This window comes from Corylus avellana, chromosome 3, assembly GCF_965113065.1.
Source record: "Corylus avellana chromosome 3, dhCorAvel1.hap1.2, whole genome shotgun sequence".
Classification (NCBI taxonomy): Eukaryota; Viridiplantae; Streptophyta; class Magnoliopsida; order Fagales; family Betulaceae; genus Corylus; species Corylus avellana.
Window position 1 is genome coordinate 21294792 of NC_142492.1, and position 23151 is coordinate 21317942.

General features: G+C 35.6%; 1 non-coding gene across 1 annotated transcript; it reads right to left on the minus strand.

Moving 5' to 3' along the window:
* Window positions 1-6011: 6011 nt before the first annotated feature.
* LOC132176763 (small nucleolar RNA R71) lies at window positions 6012-6118 on the minus strand. Its single transcript, XR_009439617.1, has one exon. It is a non-coding gene; the product is annotated as a small nucleolar RNA R71 (small nucleolar RNA).
* Window positions 6119-23151: the final 17033 nt, after the last annotated feature.

Here is a 23151-nt window from a genome sequence, read left to right on the forward strand (position 1 = left end):
CCCGTTGGGTCACAAGTGACCCATCGGCGGGTCACAAAGTGAACCCCGGTAGGTCACTTTTTTATCATTTTTTATTATTATTTTTTTAATATAATAATTATAATAATAATTTTTTATTTATAAATAATGATAAATTTAGAATTTTAAAAAAATTTAGGGATATAAAAGACTTTTACTTATTTGACCGTTTGATTTAACTACAAAATCTTAACGGAATGGGCAAAGTAGAAGGAAATAAAAGTTAGATACATCAAAGTGAGAGTTTTTGAACAATGAGAGTGTCTGTAAAAAACTGCGAAAATTTAGGAGATAAGTGAAGTTTCTCCTAATTTTTTTTAACATGATTAAACTATGTTTTACATTAAAAATAATCTTTAATTTTAAATTTTGATTTTTTTAATCTAAAGTTGAATAATTAATATTTGATCATTATCGGTAATTAAAAAAAAAAAAATCAAAAAGCCCAATGACTTGGAAAAAGTTGGAATTTGTTTTAGGTAAACGTTTTAGAGTGTGTTTTCCACATTTTGGTTGTAACTTGACAAAAATAAAAATAATTTAAAGTGTTGTATATTTTGAGTTGTAGATTGGGATCTCCGCAATGGCCTCAAAATTGCACATCCCAAATTTTATAAATCTGAATCGTTAAAATCATCTAAGAGCCACCATCAAGCCACGTGTCCTACTATAAATAAATTAATAAAATATTATTTACATTTAAAAAATAAATGTAAAATAAAATAATAAAAAAATAAAATATTATTTACATCTAATAGCCACCCCCGTAAGGCCAAATCCAAAAAATTTATCGCTAGAGATATTTGATTGAAGCTGAAGCTACTAGAGTTTATTACTTTGAGATCGTTGCTTGGTCTAATTTGCGTTTCGTTGTAGAGTGGTCTTATTAGTTTGCTCTATCTTTGTAAGTTGGAGCAGAGTGTGTTGTTGCTGGGTTGTTGGTGTTGTAGTTTTTTTTACTGGTGAGCTTGTAGTGAGTTTGTGTTCTAGCTTTCATTCATCGAAAAAATAAAATTAAAAGAAAAAAAAATAGAAAAAAGGACCCAAAGCAAAATCTGCTTAATTCGTTGGTGTTGTAGTTTTGTTTACTGGAGAGTTTGTACTGAGTTTGTGTTCTGGCTTTCATTCATCGAAAAAAAAAAAAAATCCGAAAAACAGGACCCAAAGCAAAATCTGCTTAATATTTTTCCCAAGGGATCCAAAGGACAATCACACACAGTATGGTCTACCCGTCCTGGACAATCACCCGCCACTCCCCCTCGGTAGCACCCCCACTCGTACCCAGTTCTTTCCTCCACTGCCAGAGGCCAACGATTCTCCTTCCACCAGCGTGAGTTTTTGGAGTTAAAAAAAAAAATTTGGATTTGGCCTAGGGGGCGGCCGAACCACCCTCTAGGGCCATGAGTGTAACAACCTAAGAAAAAGTGCTATTCACATCTGCATATTACTCCAAAAAAATTAGTCAATTTGAAGCTTCTCTAGAATTTATTATAAAGCTAAGTTTCACCTTGTAACTAGGCAATGTGAAACTTAACACCTCTGACTATCTTTATAAACCACACACTCTATGTGAGATTCTTCATCTTCCCAATATGGTACCTGAGTGTTACAAACTCCTCCTCTTAAATTTCTGATGTCTTCGTCAAGGCCACGTCATGCAGTGGTCCAATACCACATGACCTAGTATTACTAGGTGGCTCTGATACTACTTGTAATGACCCAAGAAAAAAACGCTAGCCACATCTGCACTATTACTCCAAAATGACTAGTCAATTTGAAACTTCCCTAGAATTCATTATAAAGCTCAATTTCACCTAATAATTAGGTAATGTGGGACTTAACACCCCTGACTATCTTCATAAACCATCAATTCTATGTGAGATTCTTCTCATCTTCCTAATATGAGACTAGTGTGTTACAATGGGGGTGGCCACGGGCCTTTGAGGGTGGCTTCGGCCACTCCCTATGACAAATATAGGGTGGCCCGCCACCCATATTTTTTTTAAATTTTATTTATTTATTTATTTTACATTTATTTTTTAAAATGTAAATAATATTTTATTAATATATTTATAGTGGAACACGTGGTTTGATAGTGGCTCTTAGATGACATTGGACAGTTCATATTTATAAAACTTGGGATGGGCAATTTTGAGGCAATTGCCGGAGATCCTATTCCTTGAATTGTTTGTTAATGCTTTTTAGTTAAATAAAAATTTGTCCTAAAAAGTGTTACCAAACATGATTATGTTTGTTAAAAGGATGTGTTTAGTAAACTTTTTTGTAATTTTTTTTAAATGATTAATTTCATATAAATGTAGAATAAAAAGTTGACTTTTGTGAGAGAAAAGTAGCTTTGAAAAGACATTAATTTTTTTATTTTTCATAAGTGAAAATAAGGGGAAGAATTCTTCAATAAGTGAAAATGCCAAGATACATACAAGAAAATGTGTGAATTTTACTCCTAACTATTAATGTATAGTTTGGGATTGCATTTTTTAAAAATTACAATTTGAAAACTTAAGAAAAATGTGTTTTTTAATTGCAAGCAAGGGAGTGCGTTTTTTTAAAAAACGTATAATTTTAAAAGCCAAACTGTGATTTAAAATAGCAAACTGCAATTTTTTTCAAATACTTAACTGCATTTTTAAAATTCACCTTTTCAAATCGTACTTTTTAAAATCGCAAATCAACAGACCCTGTGACACGTCACATTACATGGGTATAGAGATAGATATGTGCTTATATGTATACTTACACCATTCATGACAACAACGCGTTTTAAAGTCGTGATGATCATGATCCCATCAGAACTCTCCAGTTAAGTGAGCTTATGCGATAGTAATATTAGGATTGGTGACCTCATAGAAAGTCTAGTTTGAGAGAGCCAAAAGTGGACAATATTGTGTGTCATTGGGGCTGAGGCGTTACACTATGTCTTGTGTTCATTCAAATTTATGGGTTCAACTTATTTTCTGGTGTACTATGGTCAGGTTATTTGAACTTACCTACATTCATTTCTTTGTAGACTAATTTGAAGCTTGCGTCCTGTCCAATTATTTTGAGCAGGTCATCTATTGTGTCCAAACGTGAATTAGGTAAGATTATTAGCCTTTCAAGCCGCATGCCTTTGTGATTTAGATTTTATTTACTACCTAATCCGAAATAAACAAACTAAGTTACTAACAATTATGTGTGTAGATGAGTAACGAAATACATGGGGAAGATTCGGTTGAAGTTGAATTCGACTACGATTTGGTTGAATTAAATACAATAGAAGATACTTCTATTTCTATGAGAAAGAATAAAAGGAATGTCCAGAAGCGTAGGAAGACCTCAAAAGTTTGGAATTATTTTGATGCCATTCCTAGTACGGATCCAAATGACGACAAGGTATTGGCAAAATGCAAGTTCTATGGTGTTCAATATATGGCTCAAAGTTCATATGGAACCAAAAATCTAAAGTGGCACATACAAAATTGCTTGAGGAGAAAAACTTGCGATGTTGGGCAGTTGCTTATATCTGGAAATCAAGGATCTCTATGAGTAAGTGCCTCTAAATTTTGTCCTAAAAGATATAGAGAATTATTGGTTGCTACAGTTATTAAGCATAATTTGCCTTTTTCATATATTGAATATGATAATGTAAGAGAAACATATCAATACTTGCGTAGTGATATACCACTTATCTCTAAAAATATTGTTAAGGTTGATTTGGTTAAGATGCATCTTGAGGGATAAATGATGAGGGCTAAAATATAGATATTTTAGCCCCTTAATTTACGTGTGTTAATTTCTTAGTCATGTTATTTTGTGTTGTTTTACTTTCTTTTCGTGTTTTTGTCTATTTTTAGGTGTTTGAAGGAAAAGGAAGTGTTTTTGGAAGTTTGAAGCATAAAGGGCTAAAAGTGGAACAATCTGGAGCTAGGATCGAGTGCAGATTGCGATTGAGCACACTACCTTACGATTGAGCGCACTTGGGGCGCTCAGTTGCGGCAGAAGCCTTTTTCCACTTATTTTTGGGAATTAAGAAGCCTAATTGTATTAGAACTTAAACCTACTATGTTATTAGGTTTTCTAAGGTTTCTAGGTTTTCTTAAAACCTATAAATAGACCCTTAGGCCTATCAAAAAAGACACTTCTTCTTGAGAGAGAATTTGGAGGCGACTTCAAGAGCGATTTCTAGTTTCTTCTTTCCCTTTTCTTTTTAGTTTTAGTTTCATTATGTATAACTAAACACTTGTTAAGGCTAGATTGAAGCCCTAATTGTGTCTTCTTAAGTTTAATATTAGTGTCTTTGTTCAATCACGTGTTTATTTTACTTGATTATGCCTATGAAATTGAATGCCCCTTGTGAATGTGTCTCACCATTATTTACATGAGAATGAAATCCGTTAGTTAAGTCAATTTAGATGACTAAATCCTGAGCTTAATAAAGTGACAAAAGAACCTCACATTGGGTTCTTAGCTTGATCAACATGGAAAATAGGAGTAGATACCATGCCCTAGGATTTATGTGTTTGTCGATCTTCATAGAATTATGTTTCCCTAAAGAACAACTTAGTAAATACCATGCTAAATCCTTTAGGGAAGAAAATAATTAAAATAGATAACATGCTTAATTCGTTGCTTAGGAAGATCAATAATTTAAGATGTAAATACCATGCCCTTAGATTGCCAAACGATAAAATATCAAGTGATTGGAACATTGACCTAATATTTCTTAATGAATTTGATTTGTGGTGGATATCAAAACCCTAACCTCTTTATTAGCTTTTATCTTCTCAAACATTGCATCTCTATGACAATTTTGCAACGTTAATTGGGAAAATATATTTTAGATAAAATCAACAACTCTCATGGGATGATCTCGTATTTGCCTGACTATACTACTAGTTGATTTCGTGCACTTGCGAGTTAAAATGTGCTAAGTATTTGCCTATTAATTTAGGTAGATATTTGTTACAACAAGTTTTTGGCGCCGTTACCGGGGATTGTTTGATTTTGTTTAGAATCTGTTTTCCCTTAGATATTCTGTTTTGTTTAAATTTATTTTGTTGGAATTTTAAATCTGTTTTCGTTTCTTTTAAATTGTTAAATTTCATTTAGATTCTTGTTTTTTGGTTTCCATAAGTACAGTCCCATTCTACAGCAGTGCGATCGAGCACATCTCTGGTGCGATTAAATGCACTATTGCAGGCCATTAAATCTGTTGAGTTAATTGTGTCTCCGTTCTACACGAGTACGATCAAGCATACTCAGCTATATGCTTGGCCGTACTCTTGCCCATGCAATCCTCCATGCACGAGCACGCGTATACACACCCATATATCTGCACAAGTGCGATCGACAACACCTTGTGGTGCGATCAAGCGCACTTGTGCAGACTTTCATGTGACTTACCCTAGGTCACACAACCCCTGTTTCTCTTTCTTTCTTCTATTTTTTTCCTGTTAGTGCGATCGAACGCACTCGTCAAGATAACATTATTAACCCTATTGTAATTTAGATTTTAACTCTTTTCGTTTATAACATTACAGGGTTATAATCTCAGAAGTAAATCAATTTTCAGACCATTCAAACTATTGAAATGGTGGGAAGAGAAGAAGAAGATGTTGAGAACCTCCCAGTGCTAAAACCAATGAAAAATTCATACATTCCTCACAGCTTTGATCGACCATCATGCATTGACTTCCAGCTCATTGTACAAAGCAACTATAATCTATCACCACATTTGCTCAGCATGGTCCCACACTACAAAGGTGCACCTTCTAAGGATCCATACTTACACATTAGGGATTTTTTTCGACCTCTACAAGACTCAGAACATACAGGGCTTAAATGCAGAAGGAATCAGGTTAATTCTTTTTCCTTTTTCCTTGAAAGATAATGCTAAACTCTGGTCGAACTCTTTTGCTGCAAGATCCATTCATAACTGGGAAGAATTGGCTACAAAATTTCTGAAAAAGTTCTTCCCAGCCTAAAGGACAAGACAACTGAGGAAGGATATTCAAAACTTCCAACAAAGAGATGGAGATTTGTTCTTTGAAGCATGGGAGCATTTCAACTAGCTACTTCTCAAATGCCCACACCACAGCCTATCTCAGGAGGATTAGGTACATGCCTTTTATGAGGGTTTAAATGAATCTAACAAAAGCCTTGTTGATTCAGGATGTGGAGGTGTGCTTATGGAGAAGAAGACTGAGGAGGCTAGAGAACTCTTTGAGTGAGAATTCTCAACAATTCTCAACTAGAGCAAAACATGGACTCAAGGGGAAGGGTGTGTATGTAGTAAGCGCTATTCATGAAGTGCAGACCGAGATGGCAACTATGGAGAAGAAGCTCGACATAATCATGAAGGCCATGACAAATCACAGCATTGTTCCGGGTCAACAAGTAGCTCAAGTCGAGGTATGTGCTATATGTTCTAATTCTGAACATACTACTGAGACTTGTCCTATGTCTTCAATTGCAGGACAGGAGCAAGTAAACTATGACGCACCCACCCCAACTTTTCTTGGAGTAATAATCAGAATGTTCTGAATCCTCAAGGCCAACAACGAAATTTCCAATAGGGAAACAACTACCAGGCTCCACCACAAGCGGCCCAATCAAATCAAGAGCTGAAAAAGAATGATGTTGAGAGTGTTACACTCCAATTCTTGAATGCGCAACAACAAACCAATACTCAAATAAATCAAGCCATTCAGAGACTGGAGTCCACCATTAGTCAGGCTATTCAGAAATTGGAGGCATAGGTAGGGCAGTTAGCTAAAGACCTAAGTGAGAGGAAGAGAGGAGAATTCCCATTTCAGAAAATTCAGAACCCAAGAGGAAAGAGGAACTCAAGTCAGTGACTATCCTTAAAAGAGGAGAAATCATAGACATCAACGGGGCATCTTCTTCGGGACGGCAATGAGAGGAGTACAACAGTCTGACTGAAGACGTTAAACTTAGCACTCACGGGAGGCACCCCACAACATATCCTTTATTATTATTTTTATTTATTTTTCATGTTGTTTGGTTTATGTTTATTTTGTTTTCCATTTAATTGTAGTAGTTTGTTTTTAGGAAAAAGTGTGTTTTCATTCAAGTTTGGGGGTGTGCTTTCAACTATACCAATCCAGACAATTTGTCCATCTCCCAGGTGAGATCCTTCCATGATATATACACATTGAGGACAATGTGTAAATTAAGTTTGGGGGTATGGGAGACACGTTACACACACACACACTTTGTCCCTAATTTTGTTAAGGTTTTTAAAGCAAAATGCATGTTCATGTTGTCTTGAAAATTTTTGTTGATCTGAAAAATTTTGATTTGACTTTCATTGGTAGGCTTAAAATTGTGAACACATGATTTGATGATAGACTTTTTGAAAATTTGATTACTTATTTTGGGCATATGAGAATTCACTTGTTTAAATTGATATAACACAAGCACATTAGCACATCTTTTGTGAGGTATGACATGTAAGCCTAATGTGTATGTTCTTGATGTCTTGGAGAAGTTGGGTGACTTGTTAGATGTTACTTTCACACACACACACACACACACACACACACACACACATATATATATAATTGATCAATTTTAAGTTTTTCTTTAAGTAACTGGACCTCCTGCCTCATTAAGCAATGAGTGTTCACGTCAAAAAGTAAGAAGTTGGATTTGATTAAATGTCATGGTTAGTTTAGTTCTGTAGCTTTTTCCTTGAGTTAGTAAGTCCTTAGGAGTGTCTTTACACCTAATGACCTAAAACCATATAGTTTGGGAGCCATTGACTTAAAGCTCGTTACATAAGTCAATATGAAAGCTTAAGGGAACTAAGCCAAAACCTGACTAAATAAAGAAAATAAAAGTATGCCTTAGTTTTTCATTCTATAAGAATCCCTGGGAATTTTGAGATATTAAAACATTGCACATTGGGAATAAATTGGAAGCTTCATACTTATGTGCTAGTTCACTTTACAAAGTTTTTGAGCTTGTGATGCCTTGCCTGCCTTTTGTGAGTAGTTAAATTTTTGAATTTTGATTCATTGTGAAGATGGGGTTTACATTTTAAAGTCTGTTAATGAATTAAAATCATGATTGTAAGTATACTTAAGTTTTTAGGGTGACATGGACGTGCATAAATGTTTGTGGGTAGCAACTTTGAAAAACCCTCACGAGACTTCACTCGTCCTCTAGGGAACACCTATAGGTTTAAAAGGCTTGCTGCATATGTTAAATGCAATTGTGTTTCCTACGACAAAGGAGATAGATAGTTGATTTAGATTTCTTTTTGTTCTTTTTAGTTTTCGTATTACTAAGGGACTAGCAATATGTAAATTTGGGGGTGTGATGAGAGCTAAAATATACACACTTTATCCCCTTAATTTACATGTATTAATCTCTTAGTCATATTATTTTGTGTTATTTTACTTCCTTTCGTGTTTTTGTCTATTTTTAGGTGTTTGAAGGAAAATGAAGTGTTTTTGGAAGTTTGAAGCATAAAGGGCTAAAAGTGGAACAATCTGGAGCTAGGATCGATCGCACCAGCGCAGAAAAGCTACGATTGAGTGCAGATTACGATCGAGCGCACTACCTTACGATCGAGCACACACGGGGCGCTCAACTGCGGCAAAAGCCTTTTTTCACTTATTATTGGGAATTAAGAAGCCTAATTGTATTAGAACTTAAACCTATGATGTTATTAAGTTTTCTAAGGTTTCTAGGTTTTCTTCAAGCCTATAAATAGACCCTTAGGCCTCTCAGAAAAGACACTTCTTCTAGAGAGAGAATTTGGAAGCAACTTCAAGAGCAATTTTCGGTTTCTTCTATCCCCTTTTTTTCTTAGTTTTAGTTTCATTATGTGTAACTAAACAATTGTTACGGCTAGATTGAAGCCCTAATCATGTTTTCTTAAGTTTAATACTAGTGTCTTTGTTCAATCACATGTGTTTATTTTACTTGATTATGCCTATAAAATTGAATTCCCCTTGTGAATGTGTCTCACCATTATTTACATGAGAATGAAATCCGTTAGTTAAGTCAATTTAGATGACCAAATCTTGAGCTTAATAAAGTGACAAAAGAACCTCACCTTAGGTTCTTAGCTTAATCAACATGTAAAATAGGAGTAGATACAATGCCCTAGGATTAATATATTTGTCAATTTTCATAGAATTATGTTTCCCTAAAGAACAACTTAGTAGATACCATGCTAAATCCTTTAGTGAAGAAAATAATTAAAGTAGATACCATGCTTAATTTATTGCTTAGGGAGATCAATAATTTAAGCTATAGATACCATGCCTTTAAATTGACAAACGATAAAATATCATGTGCTTGGAACATTGACCTAATATTTCTTAATGAGTTTGATTTGTGGTGGATATCAAAACCCTAATCTCTTTATTACCTTTTTATCTTCTCAAACATTGCAACTCTGTGACAATTTTGCAACATTAATTGGGAAAATATGTTTTAGATAAAATCAACAATCCTCGTGGGATGATCTCGTATTTGCCCAACTATACTACTAGTTGATTTCGTGTAATTGCGAGTTAAAATGTGCTAAGTATTTGTCACAACAATAAACAAATGGTTAAATCTATGTTAAATGTTTGTCTTGGGAAGATTTGTTTAACATCTAATTTGTGGACTTCTTTGATAACTGATGGATATATGTGTCTTATTGCACATTTTGTTGACAAAGATTGGGTATTAACTAAACGAGTGTTAAACTTTTCATTCATGCCCCCACCACATAATGATATATCTTTGTTTGAAAATATATTTAATTTGCTACAAGAGTAAAGGATTGAGACCAAGGTTTTCACTGTAACTTTGGATGATGCTTCTTCCAATGATATTTGTGTTGGGTTATTAAAACAAACTTTGAACATTAAGAAAGCTCTTCTTTGTGAACATGAGTTCTTTTGTCTTCATTGTTGTGCCCATATTCTTAATTTGATAGTGTAAGATGGTTTAAAAGAGATCAATGATGCTATCCAAGAGATTTGAGATAGTGTGAGGCATGTTAGAGCATCACAAGTGAGAAAACAAAATTTTATTCAATCTTTAAATCAAATGTCATTGTATAGTAATAAGGGGTTAAGACAAGATGTGCCAACCAGATGAAATTCTACATATCTTATGCTTGAGAGCATTATGTTGGGGATTGTGCCTTGAATCTCAATGATTTTATATCTGTGTTGACATTCAAATGTTTGTAATGAATATATGTTATATTCACTGATTAAATGATTTGAGCATATGACGTATATAATGTGTTTTACATGCTTATTACCAAGTTCATCATATTTGGTATGCACGTAAAAGGTCCTAGGATTACATTGAATATGGTTATGGGTGTGAACAACGTGATTATCACACAAGGTCTTACCCATAATCCTTGTATCCTTAAATGTATAAAATTTGCACTGGGCATTCCATTTTTAGTAAGACTGTTACATATCGAATCTTGGTGATCTATATTGATCAAGCGAAGTGGTAACTTCGGGATTGATGTGTGGTGTGCTGAGATCCTAAGGCACTAAACGACCAAAGAGTTGTCTTGTCATAAAGATATTGTATACTAAGGAAAGACAATAACTCCTCAAAGACTATTTAGACTTTGATTCTAAATTATGAGGGAATTGTGGACTCAGATATTTTGTGTAGATTACTTTGATGTATCACCGAGTGAGACCTATCATTGGTCAAACTAACCTCAATGCGTTGGGTAATCATATAAAATATTGTGGGAGAGCATTTTCCAAGAGGGAATCCAAAATCCTTTGTCGGTGATCAACGAGATAAAATTTTTTTCTTTGAGATAGATTTTATGGTTATTATTCTCAGAGTCTCAGGCCGAGGCATTTTGGTTGGCATACTAAAATATATACATGTGTTTTTCACTTGTATGAGTACATGTGAATAACGTAAAATCAGTGACTTCAAGATAAAGAGGTAGAATTAAGTGACAGTATCCTTAGCCTTAATTCAACTACGAAATATTTTATGAAGGAATCACAAGTCAGCATTAAGTAATGTCAAATAGATTAATTGTTTAATAAAAAATATTTATTAGAGTGCACTCACAGTTATTTATTGGAATTAATTGTGATTAAAATATTGTTGCGTAATAAATGTCAATTAAACATGGTTACGAATATATTTAAGTTAATAATATTTTTCCTTTTAGGTCCTTCACCAAGTTGATTTTATTTAACCATAATAATGCTTTCTTATTTATTGGGCTATATTTTTTATTTATTTAAAACATTGACTAAAAAGATATGGTGCAGTTGGCTTAGAATAAAACTTAGAGGCTCAATGAGCATAAGTGGAACACATAAAGGCCAGAAAAAATTCACTGGGCATATGTGTTGAGTGCAAGGGAGAAGGGATTGGAATAAAATCCAAGCCCATATCCACTGGAGTGGACGCATGGACCAGGGAGGAAACTCCCTGGCCCATTCGTTGGATGCAAGAGGAATAGGCTAGGGCTTTTCCCTAAGCCCTAGCTGTCCCCCTTTCTTAACTTGGCTAGGAGTTGCTTTTCCTAGTTATAATTTAATTAGAACTATTCATTTGTCCCATATTGCTTAAATCTAAATCCATGCTTCCCTATTAAGCCTATAAATAGAGAAAGCTTAGGCTCTCAAATCATTCAACTCATTCTATCAAGTTCTTTTAATAATTAATTATTAGAAACTCTTTGAGAATTAATAGTTCTTTGTGTCTACTCACGAAGAACAAAAGTTTAAGATTTGAATTGCAAAGTAAGAGAACCCTAAACCTAAAGTAAAAACAAAAGAAAAATAAGTATATATATATATATATATATATATATATATATATATATATATATATATATATATTAAAAAAATATGCACCTGGTTCTGGTTTCCTAGTTATAACCGGATGCCAAAAACAGGGACCGGAATCGGAACCGGCTCCTCGGTTTCTTGGTTCTTGGTTTCTCGGTTTCTTGATTTTCCGATTCCAGTTTCATGATATTTTTTGACACCCCTAATTCCTGTTAAACTCACACGAGACTTCACTCATACACTAGGAATGCCTACGGGTTGAAAAGGCTTGTTGCATATGCTAAATGCAATCGTCTCTCCCACGACAGAGGATTTATGTTTCTTGCTTTCAGTTTGTTTTTCGTTTTGTTTTGCTAAGGGACTAGCAAAATGTAAGTTTGTGGGTATTTGATGAGTGCCAAATATTGTATACTTGAGTCCCTTAATTTACACTTGTTAATCCGTTAGTTGTATTATGTTGTGATGTTTTGGGTTAGTTTTGGTGTTTTAGTGTTTTGCAAGTTCTTAAGGGAAAACTGCAGTCATAATGTAGAAGATGCAAAGACGTTGAAGAAAAGCATTTCTGAAGCTGGGATCGAGCGCAACACACTGGCGCTCAAGTGCTTGTGCGCTTAAGCCCAACAGTCTTACACTCGAGCGCATTTGCACTCGAGCATGGCCACAGCAGTGCACGAGCGCAGCTGCACCCCTTAAGAAGAAATCATGCATGAGTGCGATTGAGCGCACCTTGAGTGTGATCGAGTGCACTCGTTTGACTTGGAAGAGCTGAAACCCTATCTTAGAGTTATAAATACCATATTTTTCTTGGGAAACGGACGAAGGCGTGCTAGGGGGCTATGTTCTTTGTCATTTTCGTGTTTTCTGGGTTTTTGTAGCATTGAACACCAATTCTTTTGTAAGTTTTTTAATTTTAATGAAGTTAATTAGTTTCTTTATGATTCCTTTTGTCATGAGAGGCTAAACCTTTAACTAAGATTGAAGATGAAGCCTCACCATTGATTTGTTTGCATATTTTTATATTTTGTTCGTACAATCTCGACGTTTAGTGTAATGCATGTTCATTTCAATTCAATTATTTGATTAAGTTCTTGTAATTGATTGTTTAGATTAATATTTGTGCCAAAGTTGGATATTCAATGTGTTTCATCCAATGGATACATTGCATCTTTCAATTTAAATTGGATATCCATTGTTTTTCGTTAATCAAATGGATACATTAGATGATTTTGATTTAAGTTGAATATGCATATTGATTTGTACAATGGATGGATTCATGAAATCTTTCAATAGAATATTTTTATAAAAAAGAAAAGAAAAAGAACACGCATAGGATTTTATTGAAATTTGGATATATGAATAAACATAATAATGTGTGCTTTGATTTGGTGAGTGTGAATTCTGAAACCTTAGTATTTATCTTTTGATTAATTTTATTTTGTTTTGTTTTCAATTTCAAAATCAAAAACCTTTTAGAACTGGGTTAGGATTTAATTAGTTTAGATAAAAATTATTTTAAAAAACACAATTCCCTATGGATTCGACCTCGCACTTGTGAACGCTATATTGCAAACGACTCATGCTCTTGCGAGTAACATTAAAACTCACAACACTCGCATTGCACGTTTATTTTATATATATCAAACATGCACATTTTGCAACTCTCTTGAAATACATTTTGGAACTACTGTGAACTCTCTTTTGGTGAAAATCTGTGTTGATTAATATGATAACAATGAGGCTTGTAAAACTATGCATGTAAAAGACTGATAAGATTAATTGTATCGTATGATATGGTACACCGGTACATGCGGGATAACAAACATGGGCTTACTATACAGGTTAACTTTATGGTCAAATGTGTGGATGTGTGAGCTTTGGATCCAATGGTTTTGTGATCAAGGCGCAACCATTCCCGAATGAGTGGTCAATACAGGATGCACATCATTAGTGGTGTGGGCCATCCGAGGTCGGACTTGGTCGTGCCACTAATGTTATCTACGGTAGCGTACACTATCTGGGACACCGTTGTTGTATTACAGGTCTCTTGGATAAGCGCCAACCTTGCTAAGAAGGGAAAATATCTCGGGTAGACTATACGGTTGAACTATTACTGTCACTCATGATTATAAGCATATATTATATCTATACCACCTCTATGATAAACTGTCATCTCATAGTATTGCATGTACTTTATAAACAACTGAGTTCACCATTTAATGACGGGTATGTCATGTGCATTTATACTCACTAAGTCGTCGGGCTTACCCTTGTATTATTTCTCTTTTTTCTCTATATGTACGACTATACTGTTATAGATAGTTTAACAAAGATGAATACCGCGAAGCATCCGATTATCTTGGAGGATTCGATCCGGGAGATGGTTGATGACTTATTGCAAGCTTAGGTGGGTACTCATGGTAACTATTACTTTTGAGTTATGCTGTAAACCTAGAGGCTTGATGTATGCTTGTATATTAAGGTGTAGCATAGATTCCTTGTAACAATGATGTGTATAGTATGATTTCAGCTACTTTGATGTTCCTTGGTAGATGCTCTGGTTGTAATGATTAATGTTTATAGAATTTTAATACTTTCCGCTGCTTAGTATCCTCTCTTTTGAGAAGTAAAGGTCCTTGGGTCTTGTTAAAAATAAAATTAAAAGTAAAACTTATGAAGATGCAGACTCAATTGACCCTGCATGAAATAAAAGATAAAAAATCAGATCTATAATTAGTGCAGTAATTGTGTTGCTGTCTGGATGTGTGATTGATCGCACCGTGAAGTGCGCTTGATTGCATTGATGTGCTCGATCTCCTTGGTTGGGCGCTCGAGCGCACCTCCAGAGGCAGAACAGGAATTGAGGAAAAAACTAGAAAAACAGAAAGAATTAAATAAAAAATAAATTAAAAGAAAAAAAAAAATTCCAAACAAAATAAAACAATCCCCGGCAACAGCGCCAAAAACTTGTTGTGCCGAATACTACCTAAATTAATAGATAATATTTAGTACGTTTTACTAGCAAGTGCACAAGATCAAACGATAATATGGTGCAGCAGGTACGGGATCGATCCCACAAGGATTGTTGATTTTATTTAGAATTGATTAAAAATATCAAGTTGTCACTAAATTGATATTATGAAAAGAAATAAAAAGATATAAAGATAAGGTAAAGGTAGGGCTTTGATATCTACCACTAATTATGCTTAGATAATATAACAATATGTCAATGATCCAATCATATTATGAATACCTAATGTTTGCCAACCTAAAGGCGTGGGTGTATACTCCTTAAGCTATTGATTTCCCTAAGCAACGAGTTAGACATGGGTGTATACTCTAACTCTTTTCTTTCTCAAATGATTTAGCATGGGTGTATACTAAGTTATTCTTTAAGAAATCATAAATCTATGGAAATCGACAAACACACGGAACCTAGGGCATAGGTGTATACTACTGGTTTTCCATGTTGATTAACCAAAGAATCTGGTGTAGATATTTTTTGTTACTCTTATTAAACCTAGGACTCGGTTATCCAAATTGATTTAATTAACTAATACATACTACATGCATATAATGGTCAATCACATACATATGAGGAATTCAAGAAAACATGAATTAATAAAGTTAAGTAACACAATATGATTATCACAAAGACGTCAATATTGAAATATCGAATAAACATAATTAGGGCTTTAATCTAGCTCTCCTTAAGAGTTAGTTATACATAATAAAACTAAAAAGAAAAGGGAAAGAAAGAACAGAAAACCGCTCCTAGAAGTAGCCTCCAATTCCTCTCCCCAAAATTGTGTCTATTCCAGGATGATTATTCTCAAGGTCTAAAGGTTTATTTATAGGGCTTTAGAAGTCCTTGTTACACTAGTAAACCTCGAAAATTCGTAAGGTTTAGTCTTATTACAAGTGGGACTTGGAAAACCCTAATATGGAAGGAAAGGTCATTCTGGCCGCAGCTCTTTGTTCTCCAGCGCACGGGTGTGATCGATCACAGCCTGTGTGCGCTCGATTGCAGGTGCGATCGATCACAGGTCTCCTATGCTCGATTGCAGGTGCTATCGATCACAGGTCTCCTGTGCTCGATCGCAGGTGCAATCAATTACAGGTCTCCTGCAATCGATCGCACTACCAGGCCTTTAGCTTTTGTCAAATTTTCTCTTTAAGCTCAATACTTCCAGGTTTTCTTCCTTTTCTTCCAAAGGCCTACAAAGACACAGAAAATACAGAAAATGAATAAAATAGCATAAACTAACACTAAGGAATTAACACATATAAGTTTAAGGGCTAAAATATGAATATTTTGGTACTTAACACACCCCCAAACTTACATATTGCTAGTCCCCTAGCAATATAAAACTAAAACAAAATGAAAAACATAAAACAAAAAGATAAATCCATCTTTTGTGGGATGTACGATTGCATTTAGCATATGCAACAAGCCTTTTAAACCCTTAAGAATTCCTTAGAGGACGAGTGAAGTCTCGTGAGGGTTTTTTAGGAATGTTACCTACAAACATCATGCAAGAATTCATGTTATCAAAAAATTAAGGTATCACTCAAAAACCATGATTTTCATTCATTAGCAAGCTTAAAAAGATGAACTCCATACTTACAAAGAATTGAAATTTTAAAGTTTAACCACTTACAAAAGACATACTAAGGCATCACAAGTTCGAAACAGTGTAAAGTGAACTAGCACATAAATATGAAGTTTCCCATTATTTCCAATGTGCAATGTCTCAATATCTCAGTTAACTGAAATCCCTATTAGAATGAATAACAATGGCATTTTTTTTTTCTTTTTCGTCAGGTTGTGCAATGCTTGGTTCCCTTGAGCTTTCTAACTGACCCATGTAACGAGTGTTAAGTTAATGACTCCCAAACCAGTTAGTTTTAGGGCATTAGTTCCCCTAGGACTAACTAACTCAAGTCAAAAAGACTACGAAACTAAACTAACCATGACATTAACCAAATCAAAATTCTTCACCTTTTGATGTGAACACTCAATGCTTTAAGACAAGAGGTCTAGTTACTTAGTGAAAAGCTTATATATATATATATATATATATATATATATATATATATATATGTCAACGTATCCATCTAATAAATCATCTTGTTTCACCCAAAACTTAGAAACACACACATCAGACTTCATGTCATACCTTCTAAATTATGTGCTAATGTGCTTGTGTAAGATCAGATCAAACATGTGAATTCTCAACTATCCTAAGCAAGTAACCAAACTGAATTATTAGATCATGTGTTCAAAATTTTAGGCTCACCAATGAAATCAAATCACAATTCTTAAGATCAACCAAAATTTTAAGGCAAACATGAACATGCATATTTTTTTTTTCTTTTTATAAACAACAAAAATAAAATAAAACCGGGACAATTTTTTTGTTTTTTCTTTTCATAAAAATAAAACTGGGACAAAGTGTGTGTAAAGTGTCTCCCATACCCCCAAACTTAAATTACACATTGTCCCCAATGTGTTTATAACATGGAAAGAATTTACCCGGGAGATGGACAAACTATTTGGAATAGTAGGGCTCCTAGCACACCCCCAAGCTTGAATTGAAGCACACTTGTCCCTGCAAAACACTAAAGTAACAAAGGAAAACAAAAACAAAATAAAATAAAATAAAATAAAAATAAAAATAAAACAAACAAACAAACAAAATAAAAAAGATATGCTAGGGGGTGCCTCCCATGAGCGCTAAGTCTAACATCTTTAGCCAGATTGTGGCACATTAAACTTGAAGCACCAGTCTTTTCTTCTCTTGCACCAAAGGGAATGAATTCTTCCTATTGCAAGATGCTTTCGAATATCTATAGATCAGGGAGGACCCCTTTGAGTTTTCTCAAGTAGTTTCTCATCCGGAGGGGAATCATGAACTGGAATAAAGTAGGAAGAAAACTCAGGGAGCTTTTCTATCTTGATGTCCTCAATTTGCTCATGTGGTAGCTCTACTAGACTTCTCTCATGGCCTTTTGGTGTTTCAGGAATAAGAGCTAATGGTGAAAAAATCTTAGTGCTTTCTTCTCTTTCCTAATGTGGCTCCAGTGGAACCGGTTTGCTCCTCCTTTTCCTCTTCCACTTGATTTTCAACCACCTCTTCACTCCTCAATATGACAGCTTGCTCATGATAGTAGGTGCACTCTTCCTCCATGTATAGTCCATTAAGATTTGCCATGAACTAACCTTGACACTCTTCTTCTTTGAGGATATTTGATATTTTCTTGAAATGATCCTTTATTTTGGCCATGGTGGATTGCAACCGTTGATTACAGGCCTTACTGTGGCTAAGAAAAGCTGACACTGTTTCTTCTAAGGTAGGCCTTTTTGGAGGAGGTGGTTCTTCTTGGTATTGCTATTGCTCTTGGTATTGTTGAGGCCAATCAATAAGAGAAGATTGATCATAAAACTGTGGAGATGTCTCCTCTTCATGATAGCAAATACTCTCTTCCTCCATTTAATGTCCATGAAGAGTGGTAACTGACTGACTTTGGGGCTCTTCCTTTTTGAGAAAATCTATTCTTTGTGTACAGTGGGCCTCCGTCCTTTTAATTGATTTCAAATGAGAATTCTTCATGTCCTCAATTGCTGAACTGATCATAGCTAATGTTTTCTCAGAAAACTGAAGAAGATGTGGTTCAGCTTGATATTGCTGTTGTCGAGCTGATTGAGAGGAATATGCATGATCATAGAGTTGCTGATATGAGTGATGTTGCAGTCCATGAGATTGTGGAGCATGAATTCCAGGAGCTTGAGCTTGCCATGAGAGATTGGACTGTTGGCTCCATGATGGGTAACAGGAATCAAAATAGCGGTCTTTCGCCAGTCTAGAGAACGATGTGTTCATGTGCCCATAAAATTTGTTAGAAATTTGTCTCATTGTAGGACATCCTCTAACATGGTGATAAGGGTCATGGCAACATGAACATAGTTTATGGGATGTCGGAATGCCGCCCCACTTGTGTGAAAACAAGAATAAAATAACAAAAAGAAGTTAAAATTAAAAGGGAAATAAAAACAAAATTAAAAATAGAACTTACGAAGATGCAAACTCAACTGACCCTGCATGAAATAAAAGAAAAAAAAATTAGATCTATAATTAGTGCAGTAACTGTGCTGCTATCTGGATGTGTGATCGATCCCACCGCGAGGTGCGCTCGATCGCCCTGGTTGGGCGCTCGAGCGCACCTCTAGAGGCAGAACAGGAACTGCGGAAAAAACTAGAAAAACAAAAAAAAAAAATTTAAAAAAAATTAAAAGAAAAAAAATTCCAAACAAAATAAAACAATCCCTTGCAACGGCGCCAAAAACTTGTTGTGACAAATGCTACTTAAATTAATAGATAATATTTAGTACGTTTTACTCGCAAGTGTACAAGATCAAACGATAATATAGTGCAGCAAGTGCGAGATCGATCCCACGAGAATTGTTGATTTTATTTAGAATTGATTTAAAATATCAAGTTGTCACTAAATTGATATTATGAAAAAGAAATAAAAAGATATAAAGATAAGGTAAAGGTAGGGTTTTGATATCCACCACTAATTATGCTTAGATAATATAACAATATGTCAATAATCCAATCATATTATGAATACCTAATGTTTTCCAACCTAAGGACATTGATGTATACTCCTTAAGCTTTTGATTTCCTTAAGCAACGAGTTAAGCATGGGTGTATACTCTAACTTTTTTCTTTCTCAAAGGATTTAACATGGGTGTATACTAAGTTGTTCTTTAAGAAAACATAAATCTATAGAAATCGACAAACACACGGAACCTAGGGCATGGGTAGTCCTAGTTTTCCATGTTGATTAACCCAAGAATCTGGTGTGGATATCTTTTTTTACTCTTATTAAACCCAGGACTCGGTCATCCAAATTGATTTAATTAACTAATCTATACCACATGCATATAATGGCCAATCACATACATATGAGAAATTCAAGAAAACATGAATTAATCAAGTTAAGCAACACAATATGATTATCACAAAAACGCCAATATTGAAATATTAAATAAACATAATTAGGGCTTCAATCTATCCCTCCTTAAGAGTTAGTTATACATAATAAAACTAAAAAGAAAAGGGAGAGAAAGAACCGAAAACCGCTCCTAGAAGTAGCCTCCAATTCCCCTCTTCAAAGTTGTGTCTATTTCAGGAAGATTATTCTCAAGGTTTAGAGGTCTATTTATAGGGCTTTAGAAGTCCTTGGTACACTAGTAAACGTAGAAAATTCGTAGGGTTTAGTCTTATTACAAGTAGGACTTGGAAAACCCTAATATGGAAGGAAATGACATTCTGGCCGCAGCTCTTTGTTCTGCGCACGGGTGCAATCGATCGCAGCCCATGTGCGCTCGATCCCAGGTGCGATCGATCACAGGTCTCCTACACTCGATCGCAGGTGCGATCGATCACAGGTCTCCTACGCTCGATCGCATGGGCGATCGATCACAGGTCTCCTGCGATCGACCGCACTACTAGTGCCTTAAGCTTTTCCCAAATTTTCTCTTTAAGCTCAATACTTCTAGGTTTTCTTCCTTTTCTTCCAAAGGCCTACAAAGATACAGAAAATACAGAAAAGGAATAAAATGGCATAAACTAACAACATTAAGGAATTAACACATATAAGTTTAAGGGCTAAACTATGAATATTTTGGCACTTAACACTTATTATCCTCTCTTTTGAGAAGTAGAGGTCTTGAGTCTTGTCCCACGAGAGATAAGGCTCGGAGATGAACCGTGGAGTTAATTACTAGTTGATTAATTTCTGGGGCATTGCAGTTGGTATCAAAGCAGTTGCTTTTCAGACCATAGGAATTGATCTATTAGTTATTAGGTCATGATTTATATCAGAGCTTTTGGCTTCGCTGACTATATGAACTGATATATTTGGTGGTAAGAGATGATCTACCAGAGCATAGGGTTGATTTAACGTATACAAGGGGTATGGAGTTTTGACACATAGGATCTCGTGGATAGTAGACTTGAGGATTTTAGGAATTTGATATGGTATTAAAGTCAGAACTAGGACTGTTTTGATGATGCAACTTTGGAAATTAGAAATGATCTGCACTATGATAGTTACTTAAGGTCTTAAACTTAGATCTACATTAGGACTTTGGATAAGGTGGTAGTAGTTTAGGCCCTTAGTAAGGATAGGTTTGTGTGAGGTCAATCCACAGGAAATTGCGTTGCAAAAAATAGATTTCTATCTAAACTAATCATATCTTAACCTAGTTCTGCATTGTGTGTGCAAAATGGTAAACTAAATAAAAACTAAAATTAAATCAAGTGATAAAAACACTAAGGTTTTCAAAATCCACCTCACCAAATCAAAGCACATATAATTATGTTTGTTCATACATCCAAATTTCAATAAAATCCCATGTATGTTCTTTTGTTTTTATAAAATCCCATTGAAAAATTCAATGAATCCATCCGTATTTACGAAAAACAATTCATCTCCAGTTTACTTTCAAAAGATCCAATGTATCCATGCTTTGCACAAAAGACAATGGATTTCCAAAGTAAACCAAAAGATGCAATGTATCCGTTGGATGAGATACAATGAATATCCAACGTTTTCACGATTTATAAACAACAATCAATCACAATTACGTCCCACAATTGATTTGAAACAAACTTACATTACATTAAACGACGGAATTGTACAAATGAAACATAAAAACATAAAACTAATCAATGGTGAGGCTTCATCTTCAACCTTAGTTGAAGATTTAGTCTCTCATGACACAAAAAATCATAAAGAAACTAAATTAACTTCATTAAAATCAAATACTTACAAAAGAATTGGAGTTCAAAGCTCAAAAAACCCAGAAAACACGAAAATTGACAAAGCACGGTGCCTGCGGTGCATCTCCGTCTATTTACAATAGAAAAGAATAATCAAAAGCTAATTTTAAGGTTTCAGCCCTGTCAGGTGCGATTGATCCCACTCTAGGTGAGATTGATCACACTTGAGCATGCACTTTCCAATTTCGATAGGCACGAGTACGCTCGAGCACACTACTTGCATAATTAGCCAAATCTAGTGAAATATAACTTTGTAGATCTTTGAGTTAGCTTTCCAATGACACCAAGATCGTTTCAATCTGAGCTCTACAACTCTAGATATTGCCTTTTTAGTGGGACTCATTGGGTACGAATCATCGCTCGATCCAAATTTGCTGCTAATGCTCTCTACAGTGTCTTAAGCCCCATAATTAATAGATTTTTCCTTTAAAGGCTTCAATTTCCCTTAACAACCTACAAAACACTAAAATGCCAAAATTAATCAAAACATCAGAAAATAATAAAGCTAAAGGCATAGCAAATGCAAATTAAGGGGTCCAAATATACAATATTTGACACTCATCAGTTTGCAATTATGATGCAGCGTAGGATTGTAGTGAACAAAAAAACAGCAAGTAGAAGGGATGAATATTTCTAAGGCTCCGTTTACTTCGACGTAAAATGGTTTTCAGAAAATGATTTCCGTATTTTACGGTGTTTACTTCGACGTAAAATAGTGGTCAACGGAAAATATTTTCCTTTTGACCGAAAATTCTTCTTTAATTTTAGGAAAATGGTTTACGGTTTTGAAAACCGTAAACCATTTTCCGACTATGAGCATCTCATTATTAAATTGATGGATCTTGCCAAGACCCGCCTAGAACCTCGTCGGGACTTGACTGGGTCCCACCCGGGACTTGACCGGGACCCGCCCGGGACCTGAGCGGGACTTGACCGGGAATCGCCCGGGACCTGCTCGGGACTTGACCGGGACCCGCTCTGGACTTGCCCGGGACTCCGGAGGGACCTACCCGGGACATGACTGGGACCCGCCCAGGACCTGCCCGGGACTTGACCGAGACCCTCTCGGGACCCGCCCGAGACTTCATCGGGACCTGCCCAGGATGTAACCGGGATTTGCTCGAGACCTGATCGGGACTTGACCGGGACCTGCCTGGGACTTGCCCGGGACCCCGGAGGGACCTGCCCGGGACCTAACCGGGACATGACCGGGACTTGCTCGGGACCTACCCGGGACTTGACCGGGACCCTCTCGGGACCCGCCCGAGACTTGATCGGGACCTGCCCAGGACCTGCTCGGGACTTGCCTGGAAACTGCTCGGGACGTAACTGGGACTTGCTCGCGACCTGACCGGGATTTGCCCGGGACCCGCCCGGGACCTGCCCTGGACCTCGAAGGGACCTGCCTGGGACCCCGGCGGGACTTGCCCGGGACCTGACTAGGACCCTCACGGGACTTGACT